The sequence below is a fragment of the Anomaloglossus baeobatrachus genome, assembly GCF_048569485.1.
Source record: "Anomaloglossus baeobatrachus isolate aAnoBae1 chromosome 5 unlocalized genomic scaffold, aAnoBae1.hap1 SUPER_5_unloc_2, whole genome shotgun sequence".
NCBI lineage: Eukaryota > Metazoa > Chordata > Amphibia > Anura > Aromobatidae > Anomaloglossus > Anomaloglossus baeobatrachus.
This window is the reverse complement of record NW_027441795.1, coordinates 1268872-1296191: the sequence shown is the minus strand read 5'-3', so window position 1 is coordinate 1296191 and position 27320 is coordinate 1268872. Positions and strand designations below refer to the sequence as shown.

At 46.1% G+C, this 27320-nt stretch overlaps 1 pseudogene; it reads left to right on the top strand.

The window, feature by feature from the left end:
* Positions 1-27320, top strand: part of LOC142258969 (uncharacterized) — a 48512-nt pseudogene that overhangs the window by 10687 nt on the left and 10505 nt on the right.

Genomic DNA, 27320 nt, shown 5'->3' with positions numbered 1-27320 from the left:
CAATGTCCACTAGGGATATAGATCTGACCACTTCAAGGATCCTTGTCCATTGATTGTCAGTAAAGGCCCAATATCCCTTTCCCATTTAAGCATAATAACAAGAGGATAATTATTATTATTTATTTATAGAGCCCCATTGATTCCATGGTGCTGTACATGAGAAGGGGTTACATACAGAATACATATCCAAGCTACAATAGAAAGACTGGTACAGAGGGAAGAGGACCCTGCCCTTGTGAGCTTACATTCTATAGGATTTTGGGGAGGAGACAATAGATGGGGTGTTGGTTGGGCAGCGGCGGCTCCGCACGGTGGTGAGGCGTCAGCTCCACACGTTTGTGAGGTGGCGGCTCCACATGATGGTGAGGCAGTAGCTGTGGTGGTGGTGAAGTAGTGGGGTCATTGGAGATTATAGGCATTCCTGAACAGATAAGTTTTCATGTTCCGTTTGAAGCTTGCAAGTGTAGCAGAGATTAGTTCAGAGATATACGGCGGAGACAGATTATGGATGGCTTTGCAGGTCAGTGTTAGTAGTTTGAATTGGATACGGTGGAAGATTGGGAGCCAATGGAGGGATTTACAGAGGGGAGAAGTGGGGTGGTATTGAGAGAGAGAGAGCAGTCGGGCATCAGAATTAAAGATTCCTGGAGAGGGGCAAGATGGTAAACAGGGAGGCCACGGAGGAGGATATTGCAGTAATCCAGGCGGGAGATTATGAGGGCATGCACTAGCATTTTTGTAGATTGGGAATTGAGGAAGGGACGGATTCTAGAAATGTTTTTGAGTTTCAGATGGCAGGAGGTGGTGAGGGATTGTATGTGTGTTTTGAAGGACAAGGCAGAGTTAAAGATTACTCCAAGGCACCGAACTTTGGATACTGGGGAGAGCATGATGTTATTTATTGTACTAGATAGATCAAGTAGAGAGTGTAGGTGAGATGGAGGAAATATCATTAGTTCAGTTTTGGCCACATTGAGCTTTAGGAAGCGAGAGGAAAAGAAGGAAGATATAGCCGATAGACACCCTGGTATTCTGGACAACAGAGATATGACAGCTGGACCAGAGAGGTAGATCTAGGTGTCATCGGCATATAGGTGGTACCGGAAGCCATGGGACTTTGAGTTGTCCCAGGCTAAATGTATAATTTTCCACATATTTGGATAACGGCAATTTATAAAGTCCAGAAATCTCACCAGACATTCTCCGTGAATTAGATATTGTGCTCAGTCCATAGTAATACACTGCACACACTTTGTCTTTGCTTTGCAAGTAAAAGAATTATATTTATGTAGGCGAAATCATAAATTTTAACACGATCAATTCCTACATTTCGGCACAAGGAGCCGTGTTCACGAGGTCGCTCGGAAAAGAAATATAAACAGTGTCTAAATACATATTTACAGATATATATAATAAATACAGTATATTCTTAGGGTAAACATTCTGGATCAGCATTTTTCAAAATTATGAGAATAATCTCCCAATCTGGAAACCTAATATACATTGAATATTATATTGAACATTTACACTTAGTATAAATAATACGAGATGTACATATGGCAGTATAACAATCTATCAAATTTTGCACATGAAACTGTTAGTAATATTAGTAAACATACATACAAGTTGCATTAGGTTTAAATAGGTTAGGAAGGAGGATGAGGGTAGAGGAAAAAGTAGTGATGATAGCCTATGTAAGGCAGTTATGTACTACCTGTTAATGCTGATCTCCTGGAAATGTGAGGGGTTTTCGGTAATGGGGGTTCCTGAAATGTTAAATGAAAGCTAAGTCAGGAAATGTAAGTTATCTCATATAAGGAAGAGGGAGAAAAAGGATATAGTATATGGATAACTGTAGATTGCCTTTGTGTGATGAGCACTCCTGTGTCTGTACTATCCTGGATGTAGCCTGGTCTGAGTGCGTGGGCTTTAAATAGCCCCGGTGCCTGTGCACGGGTCATCTTTTGTATTACATGGTTGTGACATGTCTCAGTGTAACATGGGACAATGGCGCCTGCACACTAGAGAGCGCCTGGGTGACCGGCACGTGCGTATTCGCCGTCTCTCACACTGCAGGGAGATGACGTGTGTTGGTGTACTGACCAGAGTCCGCGCCTGCGCACTGGAGAGCGTCTGGATGGCCAGCGCATGCGCATTGTGGTGAATTTATGGTAATGGTGTACTAGAGCATCCTGGTGGAAATGTAGATGGCGGCGCATGCGCATTTGGAACATCAGTGATGTGCTAATATAGTAGACGTTTATGTATTGTGAGACATGTTGTGGCAGCCTGGTAGTAATGGGAATGGCAGCGTGTGTGCTCGAATGTGTTTGACAAGCTGGGAGTGTCTCAAAGTACATGAATATATGCAGCACTATCGGTTATGTAGGACAGGTAGAGGTAGTGATCAGGGTAGGGAAGGGCAGAGTAAAGTAGCTGGTGGATATATGAATAGACTTTGAGGAGAGAGCGAAGTTAAAGAATAAAAAGCAAATAGATATAAATATATTGGGACAAACTGGTAGGCCTGATTAGTGGAATGAAAGGTAAAGGATATATATGGGCGGAGAATTAAGGCTATGTGCGCACTTTCCGTCGTCCTACATGCAGTTGTAAACGCACGTTTTAGCCTTAATTGATTTAGCCAAAGTTGCCTTTTCCAGAAATTTAGCACAGAAAACGCATGCGTATTTACCGCGTTTTAGATGCGTTTTTAGCGCTTTTTCCATGCGTTTTCACATGCGTTTTCACAGATGCGTTTTGAACATCAAGACACTGCTAAATAAAGATTAAATAGTCAAACAGAATGAAAAAAGAGAAAAAAAAGGGACAAATCTATATTAATGGGAAAAATAATGGAAAAAGATATATTTAATAAAATTATAGCGTTAATATACATTTTATCGGTAAAATAGCAATAAATGCATATTATTCTTAAATTTAATTGTTGGATTAAGTGTGTGTGTAAAGGGACATATCAAATCATTATTTCGATGTTCAAAAAGCATGCGTTTTGGTAGTCCAAAACGCATGTTTTCTGCAATGAAAAAGCAGGTAAAACGCAGGAATTTGGATATTTCTTGCTTTTTGCTACTTCTCATTGACTACAATGTTAACAAAGCGCACCACAAATGGCAAAAACAATTGACAGGGTCCTTTTCTGAACGCATAGTTTTTGACCAAACTTATGCAAATTTTGAGATGCGTTTGGAAACGCAAAGTGCGGACAATAAATCATGAATTCTCATTGTCTTTAATGGAAAACCAAAACGCATGCATTTGGGCACAAAAACGCTGCAGTTCAAAACTGATCCTAAACGCACCTGAAACGCAGGTGAAAACTGAAAGTGCGCACATAGCCTTAGAGTCAGCTATTGAGGAAGATCTATTAAAAAGATTCTTTATTGAAAAGTACTGTAGAATGATATAAATTAGTATGGATTTTTTTAATGAGCTAATATATATTTATTTGAACTAATATGTATTTTTTTAAATAATATATTTTTATTTAAATGTATTTTTCAAAAAAGATATTTTACAGTGGTTTTTTTTGTACAGTGATATAAGATTGTATGTACTAATATATTTCCCAAAAATATTTGAGAGTTTTATTGCGAAAGAAAAAAAGTTTTGAAAGAAAAATGTTCAAAAAATTTAAAAAAAAAGGAAAAGAGGATGAAGAAAAAAAGAATTCCCTACATTAATGTTATAGAAAAAATAGATGCATACACACCTGTGTATATGTGTGTGTGTATATATAAATTATATATAATTGGAAACAGGAAAAAATTCTCCAGCACGATCACAAATCCACGTCCGTCTTTAAAATCCAAATCTTTATTCAGATGGTTAAAAGTCCATGAGACATTCACTTGTCCACATATAGCAGTGAGTTCACATAGGGACTAGATGTTTTGGCACAAAACTGCCTCTGCCTTCATCCAGGTCCACTACTGCTCCATTAGAATAGACTATTTTGAACAGAAGGAGGAAACCTCCCACTAATTAAACACGTGTGTGTCTCCAATTAAAAGGAAAAAAAAGTTTGAAAAAGGGCATTAAACCCACATACACTAAAAATAGTCAAAACCATTAAGATTCCAGCAGTAAAATGTGAAACACTATTGTACCATCTCCCATTCCCTGTAGACTGTGAGCCCTCGCGGGCAGGGTCCTCTCTCCTCCTGTAGACTGTGAGCCCTCGCGGGCAGGGTCCTCTCTCCTCCTGTAGACTGTGAGCCCTCGCGGGCAGGGTCCTCTCTCCTCCTGTAGACTGTGAGCCCTCGCGGGCAGGGTCCTCTCTCCTCCTGTAGACTGTGAGTCCTCGTGGACAGGGTCCTCTCTCCTCCTATACCAGTCTGTTTTGTACTGTTAATGATTGTTGTACGTATACCCTCTTTCACTTGTAAAGCGCCATGGAATAAATGGCGCTATAATAATAAATAATAATAATAACACTAGTTCTGTTAGAATCAAAGCTACCAATTATTACCAAAAACATAGTACATGATATTAGCAAGAAGAAAACATGCACAACAATTTCACAACATACATTAATACTGTGTTATCAGATCCAAACTGCTGTTTAAACCATTAGGAATGCGAGTTTCTAACAAAAATATCCATTTACTTCCCCGAGCCAAAACCTTTTTAGGGAGATCCTCTCCTCTCAAAAGTTTATAAACTTTTTCTATCCCTTTAAATAAAAAACTGCTCAGATCTCCTTTGTAGTTATGTGCAAAATTTCGTGAAACCACTGAAGCACCTGCTATAGGGAGATTTAATGCATCTGAAATGTGTTTTCTGATGTGTTTTTTATCGGTCCCATCGTGCAGCCGACGTATTGAAGATCACATTCACGACATCCTATCAAATAAATCACGTTTTCCGCGTTGCAATTTATAAAATCTTTTATCATATACTCCCTTTTATTGAAATTGGAAGAACATTTTTTATCTTTACTGACAAATTTGCAACACTTACAAACATTAGCGCCACATTTATAAAATCCGGATAATTTTAACCAATTTTGTGTGGAAGAATCAGTCTTACCAAGGAATAGACTGGGGGATAAAAAAATCTCCAATTGTAGATGCTCTTTTAGATACATATTTTGTCTGTTTTTAAGGATATTTTTTACCTCAATATCTTGTTCCAATAGAGGTAAAAACTTTATTATTAGATGTGATCTTTTTAAACTGGGGACTATACTTAGTGGCAAATTTATAGATTCCCTATTCTTGTTATTATTATTAACCCTATCCGTTTAATTTTTTAACAATAAATTCCGATCTTTATTCTTTGCAACTTTCTGGGCGCTATCCAAACTCCAATCAGGATAGCCTCGAGCCTTCAATCTTATACAAGTATTATCAGTTTCCCTCAGAAAAACCTGTTCTTGGGAACTGTGACGTTGAATCCTCATTAGTTCCCCTACAGGGAGATTTTTCACCACATGTGGTGGGTGACATGATGTGACTCTGAGGATACTATTAGAGGCTGTATCCTTTCTAGAAGGTTCTACTTCTACTTTTCCTATTATAGAATTATCAATTAAAGTCACATCCAAGAAGTTAACCCTCCGATTTTCATAGCTACAAGTGAATGTTAAATTGTAGTCATTATCATTTAGGTATTCAAAAAAATGTGTCGCTTCATTTTCAGTGACACATTAAACCATATTGCCAATATAACGTCCTATCCTTTTAATTTTCATGTTATACGGAATTGAATCCTATTTCCAATAGACTCAACATCTCTGCATTATAGATCTCTGTGGGGTTTTGTGGTAACTCACTGCACACATCTTTATTTTCCGAACCCAACAGATGTAATTTCTGATATAATCCCGCATCCATCAGGACTATAGCCCCACCTTTATCCGCTTTTTTACCAACAAATCTCTGTTATCTGTCAATTCTTTCAGGGCGCATGTTTCCTGGAATGTCAGATTGGAATTTTTGTTAACAATATTTTTACTTAATTTCAAAAGTTCTTTTTCAATAGCATCCTGAAAGCTTCTAATACCACCGGTCTAGAATTTAATGGATAACAATCCTTATTGGATGTGGAAAATAAGTTAGAACTCTGCACCATGTTAACGGAATAATTATCAAACAATCTCAAATCAAGAATCGCTTGTTGTTCCTCAAAATATAATAATGCATCTTTTTTATCCAATATATCACAATCCTGTATACATTGTGCACCAGGAGTCACCACATCATCCCTTTAAAATGACATTTCAACATTATATTACATGCTATGTGTTTCTGAAACACATGCACTTCACCATACTGACCCGCAGACACTTGCACTGCTTTCCTCGCCCACCGGCCGTCCTGCCGCCTGTGATTGGTTGCAGTCAGCTGGCACGCTGCCACTCAGGGTGAGGGCACGTCTAACTGCAACCAATTACACACGCTGGTGGGCAGGCAAAACAATGAATATTGAATTGTTGGCTCCGGAAGGGAAAAGGGTGACCTGGAAGGAGTTTGCTGCCATGACACAGCCTCGGGTGTGTATATCGCGAGCACTCCTACCCCCCATTCCCTCAACAAACATTTTTAATCTCTGGATTCTGCTCCCCATAGACTTATATGGGCACCGGAATCCGGAGCGAATCTGGATTTTTTTCCCAATCTGGCAGTGATCCTCCGGTCCAATATTTTGGCGGATTCGATGCACCCTAGTCATGGACTTTTAACCATTTGAATACAGATTTGGATTTTAAAGACGGCTGTGAATCCGCTGGAGATTTTTTTTACTTTTTCCAATGTTTACATATATATATATACACACTTACGCTACAGTTCAAAAGTTTGGGGTCACCCAGACAATTTTGTCTTTTCCATGAAAAATCATACTTTTATTTATCAAATGAGTTGCATAATGAATAGAAAATATAGTCCAGATATTGACGAGGTGAGAAATAATGATTTTTACTTTAAATAGTAATTTTCTCCTTCAAACTTTGCGTTCGTCACAGAATACTCCTTTGCAGCGATTTTTTCAAAAAAATCCAGCACCGAATCCAGGAAATGTATTAAAAATTAATGACGTTTATTGAAACATATTAAAAAGTCCAAATAGGGTCCAGAGCAAAGAAACGGAGAGGACGCGTTTCGAACTGTATAGTTCTTAGTCTGTCTCTAACTAATGAATGAAATGGACTGATTAAAATAAGCTGAGAACCGGACATGAACAATGGTGGGCGGAGAGAAGGGGAGGAAGGAGCAGACAGAAAGTTAAGGAGAGAGGAAAGAAGAGGAAAAAAAAAAAAAAAAAAAATATCCTGTATACCGGGCACACTGCCTCATATATCCCTGCATACCGCCTCATATACCGTGTATACCGTCTCATATATCTTGTATACCGTGTATACTGCCTCAAATATCCCTATATACTACCTCATGTATCCCTGTATACTGCATAAAAAAAAAAAAAAAAAAAAAATCCTGTATACCGGGCACACTGCCTCATATATCCCTGCATACCGCCTCATATACCGTGTATACCGTCTCATATATCTTGTAACCGTGTATAATGCCTCATGTATCCCTGTATACTGCAAAAAAAAAAAAAAAAAAAAAAAAGTGCTGGATCAGGGAATAAAATTTGTACCTAAAAGAAACGTTACCCTGGGCAACCAATTGGCTCCCAGTGATCATAGAAAATTCCATAAGGCTATTAATAGCAATGATCACCGTTCTTGGCTCCCCACATGCGGTTCCTATAGGTGTGGGTGCAAATTATGCGGTTTATGCAAATTTATGGTGGGTACAAAAATGGTCTCCTCCTATGTTAATGGTAAATCTTTTTTGATTAAGGACATGATCAATTGTGATACTGACCATGTAATTTATTGCATATCTTGCACTAAATGTTGTATTCAATATATTGGCAGTACTACACGCCCCTTGAGAAAGAGAATCTCGGAACACGTGTACGATGCAAGCCATGTAACAACAAGAAATCTGTCAGGTGCCTCCCAACATTTTATGCTAAAACATGCGGGGAATACAGATACTATGCAAGTAGTCGCCTTGGAAAAGGTTAGATTACCTAAAAGAGGAGGTAACTTGAAAGATTTATTGTTACGGAGGGAGACCAAATTGATCTTTCTAATGGGCACTAGATCACCTTTCGGCATGAACCTTAAAAATGATTTGTTTTTGACATATTGATTGTATAAAAATGATCCTATGAACCTTAAAAATGATTTGTTTTTGACATATTGACTGTATAAAAATGATCCTATGGCCTTAATCGGCCTTATTATTTATTTCATATTGTTCTTATATCAACTTTGCTATTCTACCCCTTTTTTTTTTTTTTTTTTTTGCAGTATACAGGGATACATGAGGCATTATACACGGTTACAAGATATATGAGACGGTATACACGGTATATGAGGCGGTATGCAGGGATATATGAGGCAGTGTGCCCGGTATACAGGATTTTTTTTTTTTTTTTTTTATGCAGTATACAGGGATACATGAGGTAGTATATAGGGATATTTGAGGCAGTATACACGGTATACAAGATATATGAGACGGTATACACGGTATATGAGGCGGTATGCAGGGATATATGAGGCAGTGTGCCCGGTATACAGGATATTTTTTTTTTTTTTTTTTATGCAGTATACAGGGATACATGAGGTAGTATATAGGGATATTTGAGGCAGTATACACGGTATACAAGATATATGAGACGGTATACACGGTATATGAGGCGGTATGCAGGGATATATGAGGCAGTGTGCCCGGTATACAGGATATTTTTTTTTTTTTTTTCCTCTTCTTTCCTCTCTCCTTAACTTTCTGTCTGCTCCTTCCTCCCCTTCTCTCCGCCCACCATTGTTCATGTCCGGTTCTCAGCTTATTTTAATCAGTCCATTTCATTCATTAGTTAGAGACAGACTAAGAACTATACAGTTCGAAACGCGTCCTCTCCGTTTCTTTGCTCTGGACCCTATTTGGACTTTTTAATATGTTTCAATAAACGTCATTAATTTTTAATACATTTCCTGGATTCGGTGCTGGATGGATTTTTTTGAAAAAGTCTCCATACAAGATTGCCAGCTGGTTTATCCTTGCACGTGTCTGGGAAGCATTGGTCTCCTTCATACCACAGGTGAGCGGATACATACACTTTCCTTGTCCTTTGCAGCGATTACAGCTTTGCAGACCTTTGGCATTCTAGCTGTTAATTTGCGGAAACAATCTGGAGATATTTCCCCCCATGCTCCCCTCCCCCACAAGTTGGATTGGCTTGATGGGCACTTTTTGCGCACCATACGGTCAAGCTGCTCCCACAACAGCTCAATGGGGTTGAGATCTGGTGGCTGGGCTGACCACTCCATTACAGATAGAATACCAGCTGCCTGCTCTTCCTTTAATAGTTCATGCATAATTTGGAGCTGTGCTTTTGGTCATTGTCCTGTTGTAGGATGAAATTGGCTCCAATCAAGTCCACAGGGTATGGCATGGCGTTGAAAAATGGAGTGATAGCCTTCCTTAAAGGCCCCGTTACACGCAACTACATCGCTACCGAGATATCGTTGGGGTCACGGAATTCATGACGCACATCCGGCCTCGTTAGCGATGTCGTTGCGTGTGACACGTACGAGCGACCGCTAACGATGTAAAATACCAAATCGTTGATTGTTTACACGTCTTCCATTTCCCAAATGTCGTTGCTCGTGCAGGACGCAGTTTGTTCATCGTTCCCGAGGCAGTACACATCGCTATGTGTGACACCCCAGGAACGACGAACAACACCGTACCTGTGTCCTCCGGCAACGAGGTGGGCGTGACTTTCTGCGGCTGTTCTCCGCCCCTCCGCTTCAATTGGATGCCTGCCGTGTGACGTCGCTGTGACGCCGCATGAACCGCCCCCTTAGAAAAGAGGCTGTTCCCCGGCCAGCGAACAGCCTCTTTTCTAAGGGGGCGGTTCGTGCGGCGTCACAGCTATGTCGCTAAAAAGGTAAGTATGTATGACTGCTCCCAGCGATATTGTGCGCCACGAGCAGCAATTTGCCCGTGACTCACAAACAACGGGGGCAGGTGCTTTCACGAACAACATCGCTAGCGATGTCGCTGCGTGTAATGCCCCCTTAAGGCCCCGTTACACGCAACGACATATCTAACGATATGTAGTCGGGGTCATGGATTTCATGACGCACATCCGGTGTCGTTAGCGACGTCGTTGCGTGTAACAGCTCCGAGCGAGTGTTAACGATCAAATATACTCACCTAATCGTTGATCGTTGACACGTCATTCATTTTCAAAAACTCATTGGTCGTTGTGGACGTAGGCTCTTTCGTCATTCCTGAGGCAGCACACATCACTACGTGTGACAACCCGGGAACGACGAACAACAGCTTACCTGCAACCTCCGGCAACGAGGTGGGCGTGTCGTTAATGCGGCTGGTCTCCGCTTCTATTGGTAGGCCTCTGTGTGACGTTGTTGTGACGGCGCACGAACCTCCCCCTTAAGGAAGAGGTTAGGAAGGTAATTAGGAAGGTAAGTACGTGTGACGGGTGTTAGCGATATTGTGCGCACGGGCAGCGATTTTCCCGTGACGCACAAACAACGGGGACGGGTGCTGTCCCGAGCGACATCGCTAGCGATGTCACTACGTGTAAAGCCCCCTTTATTCAAAATCTCTTTTGCCTTGTACAAATTTCCCACTTTTCCAGCACCAAAGCAACCCAAGCCCATCACATTACCTCCACCATGCTTGACAGATGGCGTCAGGCACTCTTCCAGCATCTTTTCAGTTGTTCTGCGTCTTACAAATGTTCTTCTGTGTGATCCAAACACCTCAAACTTCGATTTGTCTGTCTATACCACTTTTTTCCAATCTTCCTCTGTCCAATGTCTGTGTTCTTTTGCCCATATTAATCTTTTCCTTTTATTAGCTAGTCTCAGATATGGCTTTTTCTTTGCCACTCTGCCCTAAAGGCCAGCATCCTGGAGTCGCCTCTGCACTGTAGATGTTGACACTGGCGTTTTGCGGGTACTATTTAATGAAGCTGCTAGTTGAGGACCTGTGGGGTGTCGATTTCTCCAACTAGAGACTCTAATGTACATGTGTTGTTGTTCAGTTGTGCAGCGCGGCCTCCCACTTCTCTTTCTACTCTGGTTAGAGACTTTTTGCTCTCCTCTGAAGGGAGTAGTACACGCCATTGTAGGAAATCTTCAGTTTCTTGGCAATTTCTCGCTTGGAATATCCTTTATTTCTAAGAACAAGAATAGACTGTCGAGTTTCACATGAAAGTTCTCTTTTTCTGGCCATTTTGAGAGTTTAATGCAACCAACAAATGTAATGGTCCAGATTCTCAACTATCACAAAGGAAGGTCAGTTTTATAGCTTCTTTAATCAGCAAAACAGTTTTCAGCTGTATTAACATACTTGCACAAGGGTTTTCAAGGGATTTCTAAACATCCATTAGTCTTCTAACACAGTTAGCAAACACAATGTACCATTAAAACACTGAAGTGGTGGTTGTTGGAAATGGGCCTCTATACACTATGTAGATATTGCATTAAAAACCAGACATTTGCAGCTAGAATAGTCATTCACCACATTAACAATGCATAGAGAGTGTATTTCTGTTTAATTTAATGCTAGCTTCATTGAAAAAAAATGTGCTTTTCTTTCAAAAATATATATTTATTGGCTGCGGCTGCAGATTTGGGCTCTCAATTTAGAGAAAGAGGGTATCTTGATAATATCCTTAAGGTGGCCTTCAAGGAAGCCAAAAAGAAAGATAGGAATCGACTTTTGATGTCCGGTTGATCACATGTTCATTACCACATCTGTAATTCTTTGTCTCACATTCATTCAATTTTCCAGAAACACTGGCTGGTGTTACAGATAGATGGTGATATCGGTGGATCGATGGGTCCACATCCCCTCTTTACTTTTAAAAAATTAAAATCTCTTGGGGAAAGATTAGTCCATAGCTATTTTGTTCCACAGAAACAATCAACCTGGCTAACCTCATATATAAAAGGGATTTTCAAATATTTTCATATATTTATATATCTTTATCAGATACAGGGAATGAGTGGAGCTTGTATATAGCAATGTGTATATAATTAAATACTAATCAACCGTGTACTTTACCTGATTTGTTTGAAAAAGAGTAAGGTAGTGGATTCCGGCTACCAATTCTCCAGTTAAAAACCTGCCTTCCCTGTTTTAATGTTATGATGGACCATGGCCTCTGGAATGGAAGAGGCCACCCAAAAATGTTCTTGTGCCTTGAACATAAACCCCCATCTACCTTCTTGTTACTCCACCACCAGGACTGTAACGCCTCTGGAGAGGTTGGTTGGAGGAAGGGCCTGCGGTGCAGTCGGCCGAGGCCCAGTCACCAGCAAAACCTGTGGCTAACCTCCAAGCCAAGGGTTCCGGACCGTGGAACTCTTAGGGTGGACTGGAGAGTAAGGAACTTTTACCCGGACACTATGGACACCCACAGGAACTCAGGGTGGTGTGACACCTGTGTTAGCGGTGGCACAGAGGGTGTGTTCAGGTGTTTTGGGTGACGGGTGAAAGGGAAGAAAGAGATAAACCGTAACATTTAAGAGATGTGCCTCCCCAATCGGATGAAATGTTTTAAATGTTTTTATATGTTACACCTTTTTCAATTGCAGAAGCAGAAAAATAAACGTTAGTGGCCGGACAGCCCGAGGACGGGCTGTATTCAACCAAGGGGGAGTGTGACGACCTGGCAAAACCAGGTAGTCAAAGAGGTTGTACAGATCTCTCAGGCGCGGAACTCCATCCTCCTCGGCATGCCAACACAAAACCCACACACAGGTGCACGGCCCCAGCCAGTAAAGCCTAGTCACCCCCTCATGACAATAGGGACACACCAGTGGGCGGGATCAGGTGGATGGGAGCGCCCACCTAGGGGTCCTGAGGTGTCAGGGGCGGGAACCAAGTAGTCGAAGTCTGGAGTTGAGTTCTGACAGTTGACAGTAGAAGAGTGTGGAGTGCAGTGGAGTCAGGGGCTGGGGCCCCTGGACTACCGGACTAGGTGTCAGACAACAAGCAGTACCACAGGCGACGGAGATCCGGTCATGTGAGACCTAAAGTGGACCGGGGCAGGGTTGTAGCCCGCCGGTGCGCCGACAGCGGGAATCCGGTCCGGAGGCCGTGCACAGTTGGGGTACCTAGACCCTAGGGCGAGGAAAGTTGCAAGCCCCTTGTCAATTGACGAGCCGGGGACGAGGTTTCAGACCTTTTTCTGCAGAAGCCCAGAGAGCAAAACAGAAGCCCAACGCGATGGATAGGGTGTCCATCAGAACCCACAGATATCCCAAGGGTCAGATTTCGCGGGCCACAGCTCCCAACATACACAGTACCAGGAGTGGACTTCCCCGTTCCAAGTGGAGTTGTCCCAGGGAAGACACAAACACTGAGTGCAGGAGGAAGGGACCCCTGTTTGCTACACCCGGATGTGGGACCCAAATACACCCGCCGGAGGCGACCGGTCACTGGCAATTTGGTTTACCACTGGACTTTATGTGCAATTCTTTGGAACTGTGAGTACACCATTTACCCCCGGTCCAACCCTGCACATCACCTTCAGGAGCCATTGCTCCCGTACACCTGGGCCCTGGGACTACACTCCCCCTACCCGTGGAGGGGATTCCATCCTCCTGCCCCGCTCCATCAGCCCCGGGTGTCCCATCACCAGGCAGCGGCGGTGCTACCTACTCTCACCGCAACCCACGGGTGGCATCACTGACAAAACCATCCCCTGTAAATACCCCCTTCCTACGGTTGTGAGGACTGATGGCTGTGCACGCCCAGGTCCGGCTACCACTTGAGCCACAGCAATGAACTCGGATCCGAGCAGCCCCTGCAGCGGCCTGGCCCCGGTCCACAACATAGGCTTTAAATCTTGTTGCTGTTATTTGACTAGTTGATTGTCCCGCCAGTATTTGAAATACAGCGGTTGGTCCTCTAATGTATCTGTATGTATATATGTATATATATATAATATATATATATATATATATATAATGTATATATATATATATATGTATATGTGTATATATATATATGTATATGTAATATATATATATGTGTAGGTTCTTTCCTCTGTAGTAGACTGTTGATCTTTCCTTGATGTCCTGATGAAGAAGACAGAGTTCTCTGGAACGCGTCGACCTGAATAAAAGCATAAAGAGATGAAATAATCAACATCTGATTTTCTGGTGATAGCGCGGCATACACCCGATATCTCCCCCGTTACGTCTGAATTAGCTTTCCAGTCCTGCGGCTGTCGCCAGCTTTTATGTGCCTTTAGGAGTTGTGACTGGCACAACCCTAATAGGTTAATGAAATTACCTTGGCTTATCTCTTTCCTTACCTGGTAAGACCCTATTCTGCGCTTCTATCCACAGTATTTTCTATGTACACTGTGATGGTCAGGCAGAGACTGAGTGAGTTGCATGATGAGCGGTGAATGAACTCCGGTGAGGTCACTGAAGTCACCTGAGGTCAAGTTACCTGCAATCACAAGTGGAGGACCGTGGGAACCTCCAGCTGTGGCCGCGGCTAACCTAACTGACGTCACCACTGATCGCTGCTCAGTCTCTGCCTGAACCTCATAGCAGGTAGTCTGTGCCATGATCGCTCGCTGTGACTTCACATATAGCAGAGCTTGAATCATTGTGGGACCTTGTCTGGATTATGTTGGACTTGTACAGGTGTTTTGAGGGTTAATAAAGTGGTAAAAGAGGGTATCCGCTACATACACATCATGCACACACGGCTCCGGTACATAGACATCATACATACACAGCTCCACTATGTAGACGTTGTACACACATGGCACTGTTCCATACACATCGTACACATGCGGCTCTGCTCCATACACGTCATACACACATTATCAGCAACTTGTGATCAAGACTGATCAGTTCCAAACATCTTTATTTTAAAGTTGCTCAAGAAATCTTCTCCTCACCTGAACTTATCAATAAAGAACTCAATAAAGCAAAGATTGAAATAACAGTGTGAAGGGGTCACATACATACGCAACAGGGGTCACATACATACACAACAGGGGTTAGGCTGGTTTCACACTACGTCTTTTTAACATCCGTTGAAAACGTTTTTTTAACGGAAGTACGGATCCTGTGCAAATCCGTTTTCAGTTCAATGCATTTTCAATGGACTCGCGTCCACCTGCGTTTGCATGCGTTTGCGTCCATTAGACACAGGATCCTGTGAGATGCGTTATTTTAACATGTTTCAAAAACGCAAAATGTAGCGTTTTTTTGCTTTGTCAAAATAACGCATCTCACAGGATCCTTCACATTGCGCCGCGAGCTGCAATGCATTTCAATGAGCGCTGGATCCTGCCTAGCAGAATGCGTTCAGTTGCGTTGTAACAGGATCCTGCTTTTGTACTGAGCATGCCCAGAAAGTACTGAGCATGCCCAGAACCAGTCTCGCGTGATCTGTCTCTCTCTCCTCCTCCCTCCCTCACCCTCTCTCTCTATCTATCTCTGTCTTTCCCCCTTCCTCTCTCTCCCACCTGAGAACTGTGGACACTCGTAACCAAGGTAAATATCGCGTAACCACTTCTCTTAGTTACCCGATGTTTACGTTGGTTACGTGTGCAGACAGCCCTGCTCCTAGCAGCTGCAGACACTCGTAACCAAGATAAATATCGGGTATCCAAGGCCGATGTTTACCTTGGTTACCAGCGTCTGCAGCTGTCAGAAGCCTCCTCCCAGTCTAGTTCCCCTCACTCCCGATCACATGACTCCAATGCCCGCCCCTAAATATCCAGTGCAGGATCCTGCAAAATAACAGATGCGTTTGCATACGTTATTTGCTGTAAAAGCAGGATCCGTACTTCCGCTAAAAAAACGTTTTCAGCGGATGTTAAAAAGACGTAGTGTGAAACCAGCCTAAACTATAACCATCCACTGACACCGCGCCTCATCCAGTGTGTGCACGCCAATATAGGACTACACTGAGGAGCTGATCATGTGACCCCTGACTCCTCCCCTCCATGTGACATCATCACAGGTCCTGTAAGCACAGAGCAGCCATATATCCAGTGTGCGGCTCTGCAGGAGGAGGTAGGTGCAGGGTATTATATATCTAGTGTGCGGCTCTGCAGGTGGAGGTAGGTGCAGGGTATTATATATCTAGTGTGCGGCTCTGCAGGTGAAGGTAGGTGCAGGGTATTATATATCTAGTGTGCGGCTCTGCAGGTGGAGGTAGGTGCAGGGTATTATATATCTAGTGTGCGGCTCTGCAGGTGGAGGTAGGTGCAGGGTATTATATATCTAGTGTGCGGCTCTGCAGGTGGAGGTAGGTGCAGGGTATTATATATCTAGTGTGCGGCTCTGCAGGTGGAGGTAGGTGCAGGGTATTATATATCTAGTGTGCGGCTCTGCAGGTGGAGGTAGGTGCAGGGTATTATATATCTAGTGTGCGGCTCTGCAGGTGGAGGTAGGTGCAGGGTATTATATATCTAGTGTGCGGCTCTGCAGGTGGAGGTAGGTGCAGGGTATTATATATCTAGTGTGCGGCTCTGCAGGTGGAGGTAGGTGCAGGGTATTATATATCTAGTGTGCGGCTCTGCAGGTGGAGGTAGGTGCAGGGTATTATATATCTAGTGTGCGGCTCTGCAGGTGGAGGTAGGTGCAGGGTATTATATATCTAGTGTGCGGCTCTGCAGGTGGAGGTAGGTGCAGGGTATTATATATCTAGTGTGCGGCTCTGCAGGTGGAGGTAGGTGCAGGGTATTATATATCTAGTGTGCGGCTCTGCAGGTGGAGGTAGGTGCAGGGTATTATATATCTGTGTGTGGCTCTGCAGGTGGAGGTAGGTGCAGGGTATTATATATCTAGTGTGCGGCTCTGCAGGTGGAGGTAGGTGCAGGGTATTATATATCTAGTGCGCGGCTCTGCAGGAGGAGGTAGGTGCAGGGTATTATATATCTAGTGCGCGGCTCTGCAGGTGGAGGTAGGTGCAGGGTATTATATATCTAGTGTGCGGCTCTGCAGGTGGAGGTAGGTGCAGGGTATTATATATCTAGTGTGCGGCTCTGCAGGTGGAGGTAGGTGCAGGGTATTATATATCTAGTGTGCGGCTCTGCAGGAGGAGGTAGGTGCAGGGTATTATATATCTAGTGTGCGGCTCTGCAGGAGGAGGTAGGTGCAGGGTATTATATATCTAGTGTGCGGCTCTGCAGGTGGAGGTAGGTGCAGGGTATTATATATCTAGTGTGCGGCTCTGCAGGTGGAGGTAGGTGCAGGGTATTATATATCTAGTGTGCGGCTCTGCAGATGGAGGTAGGTGCAGGTTATTATATATCTAGTGTGCGGCTCTGCAGGTGGAGGTAGGTGCAGGGTATTATATATCTAGTGTGCGGCTCTGCAGGTGGAGGTAGGTGCAGGGTATTATATATCTAGTGTGCGGCTCTGCAGGTGGAGGTAGGTGCAGGGTATTATATATCTAGTGCGCGGCTCTGCAGGAGGAGGTAGGTGCAGGGTATTATATATCTAGTGCGCGGCTCTGCAGGTGGAGGTAGGTGCAGGGTATTATATATCTAGTGTGCGGCTCTGCAGGTGGAGGTAGGTGCAGGGTATTATATATCTAGTGTGCGGCTCTGCAGGTGGAGGTAGGTGCAGGGTATTATATATCTAGTGTGCGGCTCTGCAGGAGGAGGTAGGTGCAGGGTATTATATATCTAGTGTGCGGCTCTGCAGGAGGAGGTAGGTGCAGGGTATTATATATCTAGTGTGCGGCTCTGCAGGTGGAGGTAGGTGCAGGGTATTATATATCTAGTGTGCGGCTCTGCAGGTGGAGGTAGGTGCAGGGTATTATATATCTAGTGTGCGGCTCTGCAGATGGAGGTAGGTGCAGGTTATTATATATCTAGTGTGCGGCTCTGCAGGTGGAGGTAGGTGCAGGGTATTATATATCTAGTGTGCGGCTCTGCAGGTGGAGGTAGGTGCAGGGTATTATATATCTAGTGTGCGGCTCTGCAGGAGGAGGTAGGTGCAGGGTATTATATATCTAGTGTGCGGCTCTGCAGATGGAGGTAGGTGCAGGTTATTATATATCTAGTGTGCGGCTCTGCAGGTGGAGGTAGGTGCAGGGTATTATATATCTAGTGTGCGGCTCTGCAGGTGGAGGTAGGTGCAGGGTATTATATATCTAGTGTGCGGCTCTGCAGGTGGAGGTAGGTGCAGGGTATTATATATCTAGTGCGCGGCTCTGCAGGAGGAGGTAGGTGCAGGGTATTATATATCTAGTGCGCGGCTCTGCAGGTGGAGGTAGGTGCAGGGTATTATATATCTAGTGTGCGGCTCTGCAGGTGGAGGTAGGTGCAGGGTATTATATATCTAGTGTGCGGCTCTGCAGGTGGAGGTAGGTGCAGGGTATTATATATCTAGTGTGCGGCTCTGCAGGAGGAGGTAGGTGCAGGGTATTATATATCTAGTGTGCGGCTCTGCAGGAGGAGGTAGGTGCAGGGTATTATATATCTAGTGTGCGGCTCTGCAGGTGGAGGTAGGTGCAGGGTATTATATATCTAGTGTGCGGCTCTGCAGGTGGAGGTAGGTGCAGGGTATTATATATCTAGTGTGCGGCTCTGCAGATGGAGGTAGGTGCAGGTTATTATATATCTAGTGTGCGGCTCTGCAGGTGGAGGTAGGTGCAGGGTATTATATATCTAGTGTGCGGCTCTGCAGGTGGAGGTAGGTGCAGGGTATTATATATCTAGTGTGCGGCTCTGCAGGAGGAGGTAGGTGCAGGGTATTATATATCTAGTGTGCGGCTCTGCAGGTGGAGGTAGGTGCAGGTTATTATATATCTAGTGTGCGGCTCTGCAGGAGGAGGTAGGTGCAGGGTATTATATATCTAGTGTGCGGCTCTGCAGGTGGAGGTAGGTGCAGGGTATTATATATCTAGTGTGCGGCTCTGCAGGAGGAGGTAGGTGCAGGGTATTATATATCTAGTGTGCGGCTCTGCAGGTGGAGGTAGGTGCAGGGTATTATATATCTAGTGTGCGGCTCTGCAGGTGGAGGTAGGTGCAGGGTATTATATATCTAGTGTGCGGCTCTGCAGGTGGAGGTAGGTGCAGGGTATTATATATCTAGTGTGCGGCTCTGCAGGAGGAGGTAGGTGCAGGTTATTATATATCTGTGTGCGGCTCTGCAGGTGGAGGTAGGTGCAGGGTATTATATATCTAGTGTGCGGCTCTGCAGGTGGAGGTAGGTGCAGGGTATTATATATCTAGTGCGCGGCTCTGCAGGTGGAGGTAGGTGCAGGGTATTATATATCTAGTGCGCGGCTCTGCAGGTGGAGGTAGGTGCAGGGTATTATATATCTAGTGTGCGGCTCTGCAGGTGGAGGTAGGTGCAGGGTATTATATATCTAGTGTGCGGCTCTGCAGGTGGAGGTAGGTGCAGGGTATTATATATCTAGTGTGCGGCTCTGCAGGTGGAGGTAGGTGCAGGGTATTATATATCTAGTGTGCGGCTCTGCAGGTGGAGGTAGGTGCAGGGTATTATATATCTAGTGTGCGGCTCTGCAGGAGGAGGTAGGTGCAGGGTATTATATATCTAGTGTGCGGCTCTGCAGGAGGAGGTAGGTGCAGGGTATTATATATCTAGTGTGCGGCTCTGCAGGTGGAGGTAGGTGCAGGGTATTATATATCTAGTGTGCGGCTCTGCAGGTGGAGGTAGGTGCAGGGTATTATATATCTAGTGTGCGGCTCTGCAGGTGGAGGTAGGTGCAGGTTATTATATATCTAGTGTGCGGCTCTGCAGGTGGAGGTAGGTGCAGGGTATTATATATCTAGTGTGCGGCTCTGCAGGTGGAGGTAGGTGCAGGGTATTATATATCTAGTGTGCGGCTCTGCAGGAGGAGGTAGGTGCAGGGTATTATATATCTAGTGTGCGGCTCTGCAGGTGGAGGTAGGTGCAGGTTATTATATATCTAGTGTGCGGCTCTGCAGGAGGAGGTAGGTGCAGGGTATTATATATCTAGTGTGCGGCTCTGCAGGTGGAGGTAGGTGCAGGGTATTATATATCTAGTGTGCGGCTCTGCAGGTGGAGGTAGGTGCAGGGTATTATATATCTAGTGTGCGGCTCTGCAGGTGGAGGTAGGTGCAGGGTATTATATATCTAGTGTGCGGCTCTGCAGGTGGAGGTAGGTGCAGGGTATTATATATCTAGTGTGCGGCTCTGCAGGTGGAGGTAGGTGCAGGGTATTATATATCTAGTGTGCGGCTCTGCAGGTGGAGGTAGGTGCAGGGTATTATATATCTAGTGTGCGGCTCTGCAGGTGGAGGTAGGTGCAGGGTATTATATATCTAGTGTGCGGCTCTGCAGGTGGAGGTAGGTGCAGGGTATTATATATCTAGTGTGCGGCTCTGCAGGTGGAGGTAGGTGCAGGGTATTATATATCTAGTGTGCGGCTCTGCAGGTGGAGGTAGGTGCAGGGTATTATATATCTAGTGTGCGGCTCTGCAGGTGGAGGTAGGTGCAGGGTATTATATATCTAGTGTGCGGCTCTGCAGGTGGAGGTAGGTGCAGGGTATTATATATCTAGTGTGCGGCTCTGCAGGTGGAGGTAGGTGCAGGGTATTATATATCTAGTGTGCGGCTCTGCAGGTGGAGGTAGGTGCAGGGTATTATATATCTAGTGTGCGGCTCTGCAGGTGGAGGTAGGTGCAGGGTATTATATATCTAGTGTGCGGCTCTGCAGGTGGAGGTAGGTGCAGGGTATTATATATCTAGTGTGCGGCTCTGCAGGTGGAGGTAGGTGCAGGGTATTATATATCTAGTGTGCGGCTCTGCAGGTGGAGGTAGGTGCAGGGTATTATATATCTAGTGTGCGGCTCTGCAGGTGGAGGTAGGTGCAGGGTATTATATATCTAGTGTGCGGCTCTGCAGGTGGAGGTAGGTGCAGGGTATTATATATCTAGTGTGCGGCTCTGCAGGTGGAGGTAGGTGCAGGGTATTATATATCTAGTGTGCGGCTCTGCAGGTGGAGGTAGGTGCAGGGTATTATATATCTAGTGTGCGGCTCTGCAGGTGGAGGTAGGTGCAGGGTATTATATATCTAGTGTGCGGCTCTGCAGGTGGAGGTAGGTGCAGGGTATTATATATCTAGTGTGTGGCTCTGCAGGAGGAGGTAGGAGCAGGGTATTATATATCTAGTGTGCGGCTCTGCAGGTGGAGGTAGGTGCAGGTTATTATATATCTAGTGTGCGGCTCTGCAGGTGGAGGTAGGTGCAGGGTATTATATATCTAGTGTGCGGCTCTGCAGGTGGAGGTAGGTGCAGGGTATTATATATCTAGTGTGCGGCTCTGCAGGTGGAGGTAGGTGCAGGGTATTATATATCTAGTGTGCGGCTCTGCAGGTGGAGGTAGGTGCAGGGTATTATATATCTAGTGTGCGGCTCTGCAGGTGGAGGTAGGTGCAGGGTATTATATATCTAGTGTGCGGCTCTGCAGGAGGAGGTAGGTGCAGGGTATTATATATCTAGTGTGCGGCTCTGCAGGTGGAGGTAGGTGCAGGGTATTATATATCTAGTGTGCGGCTCTGCAGGTGGAGGTAGGTGCAGGGTATTATATATCTAGTGTGCGGCTCTGCAGGTGGAGGTAGGTGCAGGGTATTATATATCTAGTGTGCGGCTCTGCAGGTGGAGGTAGGTGCAGGGTATTATATATCTAGTGTGCGGCTCTGCAGGAGGAGGTAGGTGCAGGGTATTATATATCTAGTGTGCGGCTCTGCAGGTGGAGGTAGGTGCAGGGTATTATATATCTAGTGTGCGGCTCTGCAGGAGGAGGTAGGTGCAGGTTATTATATATCTGTGTGCGGCTCTGCAGGTGGAGGTAGGTGCAGGGTATTATATATCTAGTGTGCGGCTCTGCAGGTGGAGGTAGGTGCAGGGTATTATATATCTAGTGTGCGGCTCTGCAGGTGGAGGTAGGTGCAGGGTATTATATATCTAGTGTGCGGCTCTGCAGGTGGAGGTAGGTGCAGGGTATTATATATCTAGTGTGCGGCTCTGCAGGTGGAGGTAGGTGCAGGGTATTATATATCTAGTGTGCGGCTCTGCAGGTGGAGGTAGGTGCAGGGTATTATATATCTAGTGTGCGGCTCTGCAGGTGGAGGTAGGTGCAGGGTATTATATATCTAGTGTGCGGCTCTGCAGGTGGAGGTAGGTGCAGGGTATTATATATCTAGTGTGCGGCTCTGCAGGTGGAGGTAGGTGCAGGGTATTATATATCTAGTGTACGGCTCTGCAGGTGGAGGTAGGTGCAGGGTATTATATATCTAGTGTGCGGCTCTGCAGGTGGAGGTAGGTGCAGGGTATTATATATCTAGTGTGCGGCTCTGCAGGTGGAGGTAGGTGCAGGGTATTATATATCTAGTGTGCGGCTCTGCAGGTGGAGGTAGGTGCAGGGTATTATATATCTAGTGTGCGGCTCTGCAGGTGGAGGTAGGTGAAGGGTATTATATATCTAGTGTGCGGCTCTGCAGGTGGAGGTAGGTGCAGGGTATTATATATCTAGTGTGCGGCTCTGCAGGTGGAGGTAGGTGCAGGGTATTATATATCTAGTGTGCGGCTCTGCAGGTGGAGGTAGGTGCAGGGTATTATATATCTAGTGTGCGGCTCTGCAGGTGGAGGTAGGTGCAGGGTATTATATATCTAGTGTGCGGCTCTGCAGGTGGAGGTAGGTGCAGGGTATTATATATCTAGTGTGCGGCTCTGCAGGTGGAGGTAGGTGCAGGGTATTATATATCTAGTGTGCGGCTCTGCAGGTGGAGGTAGGTGCAGGGTATTATATATCTAGTGTGCGGCTCTGCAGGTGGAGGTAGGTGCAGGGTATTATATATCTAGTGTGCGGCTCTGCAGGTGGAGGTAGGTGCAGGGTATTATATATCTAGTGTGCGGCTCTGCAGGTGGAGGTAGGTGCAGGGTATTATATATCTAGTGTGCGGCTCTGCAGGTGGAGGTAGGTGCAGGGTATTATATATCTAGTGTGCGGCTCTGCAGGTGGAGGTAGGTGCAGGGTATTATATATCTAGTGTGCGGCTCTGCAGGTGGAGGTAGGTGCAGGGTATTATATATCTAGTGTGCGGCTCTGCAGGTGGAGGTAGGTGCAGGGTATTATATATCTAGTGTGCGGCTCTGCAGGTGGAGGTAGGTGCAGGGTATTATATATCTAGTGTGCGGCTCTGCAGGTGGAGGTAGGTGCAGGGTATTATATATCTAGTGTGCGGCTCTGCAGGTGGAGGTAGGTGCAGGGTATTATATATCTAGTGTGCGGCTCTGCAGGTGGAGGTAGGTGCAGGGTATTATATATCTAGTGTGCGGCTCTGCAGGAGGAGGTAGGTGCAGGGTATTATATATCTAGTGTGCGGCTCTGCAGGTGGAGGTAGGTGCAGGGTATTATATATCTAGTGTGCGGCTCTGCAGGTGGAGGTAGGTGCAGGGTATTATATATCTAGTGTGCGGCTCTGCAGGTGGAGGTAGGTGCAGGGTATTATATATCTAGTGTGCGGCTCTGCAGGTGGAGGTAGGTGCAGGGTATTATATATCTAGTGTGCGGCTCTGCAGGTGGAGGTAGGTGCAGGGTATTATATATCTAGTGTGCGGCTCTGCAGGTGGAGGTAGGTGCAGGGTATTATATATCTAGTGTGCGGCTCTGCAGGTGGAGGTAGGTGCAGGGTATTATATATCTAGTGTGCGGCTCTGCAGGTGGAGGTAGGTGCAGGGTATTATATATCTAGTGTGCGGCTCTGCAGGAGGAGGTAGGTGCAGGGTATTATATATCTAGTGTGCGGCTCTGCAGGAGGAGGTAGGTGCAGGGTATTATATATCTAGTGTGCGGCTCTGCAGGTGGAGGTAGGTGCAGGGTATTATATATCTGGTGTGCGGCTCTGCAGGTGGAGGTAGGTGCAGGGTATTATATATCTGGTGTGCGGCTCTGCAGGTGGAGGTAGGTGCAGGGTATTATATATCTGGTGTGCGGCTCTGCAGGAGGAGGTAGGTGCAGGGTATTATATATCTAGTGTGCGGCTCTGCAGGTGGAGGTAGGTGCAGGGTATTATATATCTAGTGTGCGGCTCTGCAGGAGGAGGTAGGTGCAGGGTATTATATATCTAGTGTGCGGCTCTGCAGGAGGAGGTAGGTGCAGGGTATTATATATCTAGTGTGCGGCTCTGCAGGTGGAGGTAGGTGCAGGGTATTATATATCTAGTGTGCGGCTCTGCAGGTGGAGGTAGGTGCAGGGTATTATATATCTAGTGTGCGGCTCTGCAGGTGGAGGTAGGTGCAGGGTATTATATATCTAGTGTGCGGCTCTGCAGGTGGAGGTAGGTGCAGGGTATTATATATCTAGTGTGCGGCTCTGCAGGTGGAGGTAGGTGCAGGGTATTATATATCTAGTGTGCGGCTCTGCAGGAGGAGGTAGGTGCAGGGTATTATATATCTAGTGTGCGGCTCTGCAGGAGGAGGTAGGTGCAGGGTATTATATATCTAGTGTGCGGCTCTGCAGGAGGAGGTAGGTGCAGGGTATTATATATCTAGTGTGCGGCTCTGCAGGTGGAGGTAGGTGCAGGGTATTATATATCTAGTGTGCGGCTCTGCAGGTGGAGGTAGGTGCAGGGTATTATATATCTAGTGTGCGGCTCTGCAGGTGGAGGTAGGTGCAGGGTATTATATATCTAGTGTGCGGCTCTGCAGGTGGAGGTAGGTGCAGGGTATTATATATCTAGTGTGCGGCTCTGCAGGTGGAGGTAGGTGCAGGGTATTATATATCTAGTGTGCGGCTCTGCAGGTGGAGGTAGGTGCAGGGTATTATATATCTAGTGTGCGGCTCTGCAGGTGGAGGTAGGTGCAGGGTATTATATATCTAGTGTGCGGCTCTGCAGGTGGAGGTAGGTGCAGGGTATTATATATCTAGTGTGCGGCTCTGCAGGTGGAGGTAGGTGCAGGGTATTATATATCTAGTGTGCGGCTCTGCAGGTGGAGGTGTGTGGAGATTCCCCATTACTGGGGCAGGCGGCATTAACCCCTTCAGCTCTGAGACTTTCTTGGTGTTTTTCTCTCGCTGATTTCTATGAATTGTGAGGTTTTTGTTCCTTTTCCTCTGATAGATACAAACGCCCCAACTATGAGAGGCCGGAAGTGAGGAAACCCGTCTGCCCTCAGTCCCCAGCCCCTTTCTGCCCCCGGTCCTCTGCCCCTTTCTGCCCTCAGTCCTCGGCCCCTTTCTGCCCTCAGTCCTCGGCCCCTTTCTGCCCTCAGTCCTCGGCCCCTTTCTGCCCTCAGTCCTCGGCCCCTTTCTGCCCTCAGTCCTCGGCCCCTTTCTGCCCTCAGTCCTCGGCCCCTTTCTGCCCTCAGTCCTCGGCCCCTTTCTGCCCTCGGTCCTCGGCCCCTTTCTGCCCTCGGTCCTCGGCTCCTTTCTGCCCTCGGTCCTCGGCTCCTTTCTGCCCTCGGTCCTCGGCTCCTTTCTGCCCTCGGTCCTCGGCTCCTTTCTGCCCTCGGTCCTCGGCTCCTTTCTGCCCTCGGTCCTCGGCTCCTTTCTGCCCTCGGTCCTCGGCTCCTTTCTGCCCTCGGTCCTCGGCTCCTTTCTGCCCTCGGTCCTCGGCTCCTTTCTGCCCTCGGTCCTCGGCTCCTTTCTGCCCTCGGTCCTCGGCTCCTTTCTGCCCTCGGTCCTCGGCCCCTTTCTGCCCTCGGTCCTCGGCCCCTTTCTGCCCTCGGTCCTCGGCCCCTTGCTGCTCTCGGTCCTCGGCCCCTTTCTGTCCTCGGTCCTCGGCCCCATTCTGCCCTCAGTCCTGAGCCCCTTTCTGTCCTGAGCCCCTTTCTGCCCTCGGTCTTCTGTCCCTTTCTGTCCCCACACAGTATAATGTTCCCCCAGAATGTTCTCATTATATGTTTCCCCTTATTATCTCCTGTAATTGTATTATTACAGCGGATTCTTTAAGATGTTATTATTATTTTTATTATTATAGCGCCATTTATTCCATGGCGCTTTACAAGTGAAAGAGGGTATACCTACAACAATCATTAACAGTACAAAACAGACTGGTATAGAAGGAGAGAGGACCCAGCCCATGAGGGCTCACAATCTACAGGGAATGGGTGATGGTACAATAGGTGAGGACAGTGCTGGTTGCACAGTGGTGTACTGGACTGAGGGTTATTGTAGGTTGTAGGCTTGTTGAAATAGATGGGTCTTCAGGTTCCTCTTGAAGCTTTCCACGGTAGGGGAGAGTCTGATATGCTGAGGTAGAGCATTCCAGAGTATGGGGGAGGCACGGGAGAAATCTTGTACGCGATTGTAGGAAGAGGAGATAAGAGAGTAGAGAAGGAGATCTTGTGAGGATCTGCGGTTGCGTGCAGGTAGATACCAGGAGACTAGGTCACAGATGTAAGGAGGAGACAGGTTGTGGATGTCTTTGTATGTCATGGTTAATGTTTTGAACTGGAGTCGTTGGGCGATGGGAAGCCAGTGAAGGGATTGGCATAGTGGCAAGGCTGGGGAGTAGCGAGGGGAGCGGTGGATTAAGCAGGCCGCAATGTTTAGGATAGATTGGAGGGTTGCAAGAGTGTTGGAAGGGAGGTCAGAGAGCAGGAGGTTGCAGTAGTCGAGGCGGGAGATGATGAGGGCATGTACTAATGTTTTTGCTGATTCTTGGTTAAGGAAAACACGGATTCGGGAGATATTTTTGAGTTGTAGTCTGCAGGAGGTGAAGAGGGCTTGGATGTGTGGCTTGAAGGATAAAGCATGTTATATCGTCATCTTCTCTCCATTCAGGTCCCTAAAATATCGAATCCTCTCAGTAGAGATCTTCTATAAAAGAGAATTCTCCTGATTGCCCCGTGAAGGATGGATATGGACAGGGACAAGATGGCGGAGAGGATATTACACCTCACCCTAGAGATCCTCTTCCGGCTTACTGGAGAGGTGAGAGATTCTGATGACGTCACATTACATCATTCTTATCTATGGGAATAACAGATGGACAGAACTGGAGAGGTGAGGACTCTGGAAATGTCTGTAGTGAGATTTATTACTGTGTCTCTCCATAACCAGGATTACACAGTAGTGAAGAAGACCTCTAGTGAGTGCTGTCAGGCCCCTGTGTCTGAGGGATGGGGAAGACCCCTGAGCCCAATCACGGGGCCTCCACCTCACCCCCCGATACATGAGGACATCAATTGCCAGAAGTTCCTAGAACTCACCTACAAGATGATTGAGCTGCTGACTGGAGAGGTGACACTGCTGGGAATGC